Source organism: Tupaia chinensis, unplaced genomic scaffold, assembly GCF_000334495.1.
Source record: "Tupaia chinensis unplaced genomic scaffold, TupChi_1.0 Scaffold143628_1, whole genome shotgun sequence".
In the NCBI taxonomy this organism is placed as follows: Eukaryota; Metazoa; Chordata; class Mammalia; order Scandentia; family Tupaiidae; genus Tupaia; species Tupaia belangeri.
Window position 1 is genome coordinate 1996 of NW_006203476.1, and position 9524 is coordinate 11519.

At 34.6% G+C, this 9524-nt stretch overlaps 1 pseudogene; it reads left to right on the forward strand.

Moving 5' to 3' along the window:
• Window positions 1–4735: 4735 nt before the first annotated feature.
• On the forward strand, window positions 4736–5862 carry LOC106733376 (olfactory receptor 4C16-like; annotated as a pseudogene).
• The last annotated feature ends 3662 nt before the right edge of the window (window positions 5863–9524 follow it).

A 9524-nucleotide genomic window follows, 5' to 3' on the forward strand; every position in this document is an offset into this window, starting at 1 on the left:
TATGTAATTTTTCAAATATATATGCTAAATAATAATCCAGTAAAAGCAAAAGATAAACACCTATATCAGGCAAAAACATATTTATGAAATATTAATGGATTTTTAAATACTTCTCAAAAATAGTCACAAATGAATGTTGAGCATAGAAATAATTTTGACAGTTTTTTAAATTTTTATTTTTTTGCAGAGGTTTCTGCTATAGGGCGTGTGTGCTTGCCAGAAAGACAGAGAGACAGAAAGCAAGAAATCACTCCCCTGGAAGGATGGTCACACCTCAATCCCTTCTCCTCTATTCTTGTTTCGGGATCTTGGGCATGCATTTAAGACACCAAGTCTGGGACTCGAACCATGGTCGAATACATGGGAGTCCAGCGACATAGCCATTACCCTTTTTTTTTGAACACAGACTGTTATTAAAAAAGATTAAGTATGTGGATGCTCAGTTCCACTGTTTCTTACATTCAAGTTAAAATGCTCATTGGATATTTTTTTCACCTATCAAATTAATAGAATAATTCTTTTGTTAAATGCCTTTTTTTTTACTTTTTAGATTTTAACCATAGGGTGTTTGTACTAGCCAGAGAGAGAGAGATACAGGAAGTGAAAAATCACACCCCAGAGAGGATGGCCACACTGAAATCTCTTCTCCTTCATTTCCTTCTCAAGATTTTAGGCATGCATGCACACATGCCTGGCATGTTTTTCAAACTACTGGGTCAGGGCTTTGTCTCTCTGTCTCTGTCTTTCTGGTGAGTGCATGTGCTCTCAAACTACTGGGCCAGTCACGTGGGATACAGTGTCTTAATCACCAATCCCCTGACTGTCATAATTAATGTGTTTTTAAATTATTTATTTCAATTTATTTTATACATGCAATTACATTACATAACTTAGTTTGCAAGTTGAATTTACCCAACATGAACACACCTCATACCAGTCCAGCAGAGGAAACTTGTAATGATTAACAGATAATACTTCATTTCTATATCACATAAGCCTTTCTATTTTTCTCCTTAATTTCTTTTCTTATACCCTACCCTTTCTCCCACCCTCTTACCACACTATCTCCAGAATCTATAACCATTTCCAATGCTTCTATATCCTCTCATCTTTCAGTTTCCACCACACAGTGCAGACAATCAGTGTATGTTAAATTGAGACATACAATGTCTCTCTGTTTTAGCTTGGCTTGCTTCACTCAGCAGTAAATCTTCCATATTGGTCAACTTTCTATCAAATGCTAGGATCTTATTGTTTTCTATGGCTGAGTAATATTCCATAGAGGATTTGTGCCACGCTTTTCCTCAATTCATCCGTTTGTGGACATTCGGGTTGTTTCCATGTCTAAGCAATTATGAATTATGCTGCAATTAACACAGATATACAAGCAATTTTCTGACTGAGCATTTTCTTATCCTTTGGATACCCAGGAGTGGAATTGCTGGATCATATATGGTCATTTTATTTGTAGGTCTTTGAGGAACCTCCACATCATTCTCTACAGTGGCTGGACAAATTTACATTCTCATCAGAAGTACAGAAGAGGTCCTCTTTCACCACATCCCTGTCAGCACTTATCATTTTGTGTTTTTGTTGGAAGAAAACAAATTAGCATATGATTATACACAAAGGCATATACAAAAACATGCGTTTTTTAAAAGGAATATAAAACTATTTATTGACCACTGTTCACCAGTATTTACAATAAAGTAAACAATATACAGTTGGGTAACATTCTGATTACTATAGAGTTATTGGTTCTTCTTGCTTCTACTGAATCAGTAACCCAAATACTGCAAAGATTGAGAGGCCTACACATCAGGAATGAATTGGGGTTAAGAAAAGAAACATGCACAATAGTTTTAGATCAAATTTGTTCACTCACTTATGGCAGCAGCAGGCAATGAAAATGTTGAACTTCTCCTTATATAGCTAAGGATCAAGGATTAATGTTAGAAATAAAAGAAACAACAACAAATTCTTATATTTATGGTGTGAAATGTATTCACTTTACAAGCTGAGTGATGTATAATGATTTATAGTAATTGAATGTACAAAATAAATTAAAACAATATAAAAAATTTAAAAGACCATAACCTGAAACTAATTTTTAAAAAAAAAGATAGTTATTTTGTAAGTCAGAGTCACAGTAGGTTTCATGGTGGGGTGATGCTATGTATAGTGCATTGCTCTCTACTCTACCATATTGCCTGACTCACTAAGTTTTTAAAACGTCTCTCAGTAATTTTTTTTCTCTTTAAATTTCACCTTTTTTAAATTGACATACAATAATTGCATTTATATGTTGAGTACAATGTGATTGTTTTTTAGTACAATCAAACAATCTGCAATTATTAAGTCAGGATAAATAATGTCTTGATCATCTCATCAGTTTTGGCTTTTAAATGAGAAGCATAATTGTCAGTCTACCATACACAGTAGATATATAGCCCTAGTAAATTAATGAATGATATGAATGTAGCTTTTCAAACAGAATAGCACTAAAACAATAAGTTAACTATTATTACATTTTAAACGTATGAGTGGATGTTCACTTTAAAAACATTAAGCACTTATATTGTATAAGGCATTGACACACTTTATATTTATCTTAAAAATGTATGTCCAACTGTATAAAAGTAAATAAAGTTGTTTTAGAAAGGAATAGCCTGGGACCAGCAGTTAGCATAATGGCTATGTCGCTGGACTCCCATGTAGTCGACCATGGTACGCGTCCCAGACCCAGTGGCTTAAAATTCACGTCGGTCACATGTGCGTGCCTGCTCAAGAGCCTGAGAGGAAAATAGAGGAGAAGGGATTGCGGCGTGGCCATCCCCCCTGGAGGGGTGATTTCTTTTTTTTTTTTTGGAGAGATTTTCGCTATAGGGTGCGTGCGCTTGCCAGACAGACAGAGAGACATAGAAAGAGAGAAATCACCATGCAAATAAATGTACACATATATGCCTTTTTCATTGTCATCTTTATGAAGAAAGATCTAGAGAAGAACTTTCGCTTTGAAAGGCATAATCCTGTGATAATACTTCTTTTCACTGTAAAAAAAAAAATTCAGTGAAAACGGTGATATTTCAAAAGTGAAAAATTATTGACATTTCCCGGATAAAAAATATGAATGAAAAAAATCAGTTACTGATTAACTATGATCACTTTTCTCTAAAACTATTTCTTCCTTCCTCTTATGAGTTTTTGTTCTATTTCAAGGATGTTGAGTTTCTAAATTACTGGGTAACAAAAATTCTACTGAGATTACAAGATTACAACCATAATCTGTACTTTTTTTTTTTTCAGACGTTTTTTGCCATAGGGTGTGTGCGCTCGCCAGACAGACAGAGAGAGATAGACAGAAAGCAAGAAATCACCCCCCAGGGGGAATGGCCACACCGCAATCCCTTCTCCTCCATTCTCCTCTTGGGATCTTGGGCACACATGCACACGCTCGGCATGAGTTTTAAGCCACTGGGTCCGGGACACAAACCGTGGTCAATTACATGGGAGTCCAGCGATATAGCCATTATGCTAACTGCTGGTCCCCATAATCTGTTCTTGAGACAACCATCTGGTGATATACATTCAAATCACCCAGTTAAAAATACTTAGGGTAAAATCTTGACTCATGAAAACATGAATTACTGCATAACAGTACATAATTCCCCTTTTACTTAAATGTGACCTCAGGGACTATGAGAATTATTAGAGGTGCTTTAAACAAATAAGCAGAAGAAAGTCAGAAATAGGGGTATTCAATATTACCAGTTATCAAAGATCATACATTTCTGTTCCTCATATATGTTAAGTACCAAATATCTTAAGTGAACTTCAGTGAGATAGCAGATTATTCAGAAGATATGTTTCCTTTTCATCTTTCAAGCTGGATAATCTGGGAGAACATGTGCAGAGAAGTCAATCAAATTATTTATAAAACAAATAACATATTTTTAAAATATGTATGACAGATAAGTAGTGTGTATAAATATGTATAAATAGGATATTTTGTATGGGGCAGTAGTCATCTGTGACCTTACATTTAACCATAAATTGCCAATGGCAATCAAGTATATACTAAATGTTGAATGATGCACCATGAAAAACATGGCCACTGATATTTACTAAATATAGAAAAAAATGAAGTTAATATTCAATAAATCTATGCCTTTTAATTTATCATGCATTAAATTGACAAAACTAATCAGAATCAAGGCAAAGTTAACAAGAACTTGTACTTAAACAATACAGTAGAACATTATCATATTCAAAAGAATGTTTGAGACTCATAACCCTATGAAGTCATTAAAATTGAATGCAAGAGGGACCAGTAGTTAGCAATGTGGCAGGACTCCCATATAGTAAACTGTGGTTCAAATCTTGTACATGGTGGCTTAAATTCATGCCAGGCACGTGTGCATGCGTCATCAAGATCCTGAGAGGAGAATGGAGGAGAAGGGATTGCGGCATGGCCATCCCCCTGGGGGGTGATTTCTCGCTTTCTGTCTCTCTGACCCTCTCCGTCTTTCTGGTTAGCACATGCATCCTATAGCAAAAAACTCTAAAAAAATAAGAGTTGAAATGACTTATTTAAAAACTATAAGTATTTCTGTTGAAGATTATATTATAATTTTGTTTAAAATATTTCATAACATCACATACACATTCAAAGTGAACTTTTATTTATTGCCAACGAATCATTTTACACTCACCCCTTTTCTTCACTCATGAAATCATGTAGCTGAATAATAATGTGACCGAGTTCATTCTGCTTAAGTTGACACAGGATCCTGTTAGGAAGAAAGTAGTGTTTGTCATTTTTTTGCTTTTCTATTTGGGGACATTGGTGGGTAACTTTCTTATTCTCATTACCATCCAGACCAGCCGTGCACTCGGGAGTCCCATGTACTTCTTCCTTTTCTACTTACCCTTACCTGCTTCTCTAATTCTATAGCCCCTAGAATGATTGTTGATTTCCTTTTGAAGAAGACCACAATTTCATTCACTGAGTGCATAATCCAAGTATTTACATTTGATTTCTTTAGATGCCAGGAGATCTTCGTTCTTATGCTCATGACTGTTGACTGCTCTGTGCCCATCTGTAAGCCACTGCTCTTCACAACAAACATGAGTCGCCGGGTCTGGAGTAGATTGGTGGCCATGGCTTGGGTTAGGTCCTGTGTGCATTTTTTTTTTTTTAGAGAGGTTTTTGCTATAGGGTGAGTGACAGAGAGAGACATCCCAGAGGGGATGGCCACGCCGCAATCCCTTCTCCTCCATTATCCTCTCGGGATCTTGGGCATGCACGCACACGCACTCTGTGTCAGTTTTAAGCCACTGGTTCCGGGACTCAAACCGCGGGGGTCCAGCGACATAGCCATTACGCTAACTGCTGGTCCTAGGCCCTGTATGCATTCTTTAACTCAGATTTTCCTTACCTTGAGTTTGCCATTTTGTGGTCCCAATGTGATTGATGACTATTTCTGTGACTTGCAGCCTTTGCTGAAACTTGTGTGTGCAGATACTCATATAATAAACCTACTGTTGGTTTCTATTGTGGGGTCATTTGTACAGTGAGTTTTGTCATACTGATGTTCTGCTATGTTATCATCTTGCATTCTGTGAGAAACCACAGCGCTGAAGGGAGGGGAAAAACCCTCTCCACCTGCATCTCCCACTTCATTGTGGTCATCTTGTTCTTTGGACCTTGCATTTTTACATATGCACATCCTGTAACTTCCTCTATGGATAAGCTGTGCTTTATACAGTTGACCACCTTTGTTGAACCCTTTGATTTGTACTCTGAGGAATACAAAAGTGAAAAATGCAATGAGGAGGTTATGGAGCAAGAAACTGATCTGAGATCACTAAAAGTGAAGCAAGGTTTCAAATTCATCTTCATAGTTTGTATTGAGCAAAAAGAAGTCAATAGAGAACATCATATTTTACTGTTGATTTAATGTATTTCTATCTTGGGGGATAAGGGTTAATTTCTTCAGGAAAAGAGATAATATCAACACATACCCTGGTTAATTCTGATTATGTTTTATGTGCAGTAAGCGACAACCTGAGGTACAAGCAGGTACTAAGCCTCATTCCTTCAGCGTAGTTCATTACTGTGTTTCTGCCACTGTTGCCCGTCTAATGTCACTTGTGGCGTTGGTTTGTTGTTTTTCTGCTCTCTTCCATTTTGTCTTTTAGAGTTCACTGCTAATAGTTAACTATGTGTATACTCACAAATTATGTCCACACCCTGCCAGGTTTTCATTCTTGGTACTTTTTTTATTTGAGAGGTTTTTGTTATAAGGCGCGTGCACTTGCCAGACAGACAGACAGAGGCAGAGAGACAGAAAGCGAGAAATCGCCCCCCAGTGGGGATTGTCATGCTGCAATCCCTTCTCCATTCTCCTCTTGGGATCTTGGGCACTCACGCACATGCGCCTGGTGTGAGTTTAAGCCGCCGGGTCCAGGACTCGAACCACGGTCAACTACGTAGGAGTCCAGCGACATAGCCATTACGTTAACTGCTGGTCCCAGGTTTTCATTCTTTTAAAGGTTTTTCTTTATTAGATGCTCTGATGTCAATATATCTGATCATCAACTATTTTGTTATTGCAGAGAAGAGAGATTATTATCAACAGTTTCGTATCATGTATTTCAAAATAACTAAGATAGGATTTTTAATGTCTTCCAAACAAAGAAACAATAAATGTCTCAGATGATGAATATACTAAATACCTTTATTTGATCACTGAACAGTTTTGTATCATGTATTTCAAAATAACTAAAAGGATTTTTAATATCTTCCAAACAAAGAAACAATAAATGTCTGAGATAATGAATATACTAAATACCTTTATTTGATCACTGAAAATGTACACACGTATCAAAAATCATGTTCTCCCCTATAAATATATAGTTATTAAATGTCTAAAATCATAAATATTTAGAAAGTATTAAATGAATAAAATTAGCAATAAGAACAGAAGAAATAGAAAATTAATGGATAATTTTGATAAATTAATTGATAAATGATTTAGGAGATCATGAGTTTTAAAATGAGTTTTCCCCAACTAGAAGGGCAATGAAAATTATACTTGCTAAATTTTTAAGAGGGAAAATCCATTTAATTTTGATACAAAAATTAAGTTATTTTCTGGTTATAATGATGTGGTAATGTCTTTTTCTTGACTGAGAATCAATTTAATTTTGATACAAAAATTAAAAGTTATTTTCCTATTATAATGATGTGGTGATGTCTTTTTCTTGACTGAGAGGCACTGTTTCATACTGAGAAAAACTATGTTGCAAAATGTAAAGATGTATAGTGATTAAAGGTAAATAATAAATGTACATATAAGAAATAAATAGGGACCAGCAATTAGCTTAATGGCTATGTTGCTGGACTCCCAAGGAATTTTCCCTAAATCACATAATGTCACTGGCAGATAAAGATAAGGATGCCATTTCTTACTTTAGTGTTTCATAGTCATGTAAAACTTTACAGCCATCCCTGACATTTAATCTGCATGTGGTATATAGAAGGCAATTTTATCGACCATGGTTGAAGAATTTCAAGTAATAAAACGAATGTCTATTCTTGCAATGGCTATTCTTCCACAGAACTACACGATAATCTGAGTATAGGGATAAACCGATTATTTTCTAGAATGGTTTGTTTCAAATACGAAAGAGAGATGATCTTTGTAGAGCACACTATGTCTTTTTACGTAATTTGTACCATGATTTCAGTTATTCTATCTGTGAAGTGGAATTTTCTTACCTTCTCCTTATCCTGATACTTTGAGGATTTTCAGTATAATGTAGTAATTGAAACCCTTTGTAACCTCTGCAGGTCACTACATTTAGAGACATACTAAACTCACTGAAGATGATTTTTGATAGGAGATTTTAGAAATAAATCAATAATTTCAAAATGAGTCTAGTATTTCAGGTATATATATTAATGTCTCCAAATATTCTACCCACAGAAGCAATGAAACATGAAAATGTCACATTATGTCCGTCATGTCCAACATTTTTTAGTAACACCAATTAACTGAACATTTTTTAGTTTTATTTAATCTTATTAAAATAAAACTTGATTAATATTTTCAATTAATCTTTATATTCTATTATATTTATCTTCTCTGAATATGTGATAAAACACAGTTAATGAATATAAATTGTGCCTATTCATTAAAAATATCAATTTTAATTATTATTTTAAAAAATTCATTATATGATTATGATAGCATATGTCTCATTCTATTTTTTCAAGATTTTTAGTAATATGATCTCTTTAATGCTTATGATAAGCCAGTAAAATGGGGATAATTTTCACTTCTGACATAGTTAAAAACAAAGTGTAAGATTTAATATTTTTTTTAAATTTAAAGTTAAAAACATATAAAGTGATGGAGTATGGACTTAGATTTATGGATTTTGACCTTTGAGCTTATAGGTGCAGTTCATGACTACTACATCAATTTCCTATTTTTTGTGTATTAACTCATATTAAAGTAGGATAGCTGCATTTATTACTAACTTGGGAGACATACAGAACTGTTTTAAAACCTTAGTTCTGGTACTCTCAGCAAAACAACCTCAAGGGATTTATTTCTCTGACATTTTTATTTTTCCTATCAAAACTTTTCTATAGAAATATCTAACTGTACTATTTAAGTGAGACACATATGTTAAAAAGAAAAGGACTTTGAGCATATAATCTATTCCACTTATTACTAAGATACAGGGATAAATGCAATTCAATTTCTATTTTAATCAATGATAAAAGCTAAAGAGTGGTCATTGCAATATTATCCATTTCATGGATATGGTGTTGCAGAAATCTAAATATAATTGTATTTTCATTTCCACTTTTAATTTTTTAAAAGAATTACTTATATTATTTCTTCTTATATTATTAATGTTATTCATTTTCGTATGCTATTGGGCATGTGTGCTCACAGGAGAGGGACAGAGAGATAAAGAGGGAGAGATATTAAGAAAGAAAGCTGCCAGGTCTGGGACTCAAACCAAGGCCAGTCATGTGGGAATCCAGTGCCTCAACCACTATGCTACTTGCTAGTCCCCCCAGTTTTAATTTGACTGTTAGTACTTTTGAAATGTATAAAACTGTCCAGTTTTTCTTCCTCTGCATAGCTTCTATGTCCAATCATGATTTATTCATTTGCATTTGAGATTATTTTTTCCATCTATAGTTTCTACACTCAACTATTCATTTGAAATGCAAATCAACACAAAGCCGTGGGTAAGGTTTCTTTGTGTGTCTGTATACACTCAGGGAGGAGATTTTATAAGTCAGTGATGAAAGAATTACTTTCATTGTCTATTACAGACTGTGTTGTTCATGACAAGTCAGGTTGGGATGTTCACAGCAGTGTGAACACTAGACTTCATTAAGACATAGAAAACAAAAGGAAGTGAGCTTGCAAAAACTCATATTATTATAATGAGTTTGTTAAAAGCCCATCTTTCACAGGAAGACATGGTTGGGATTG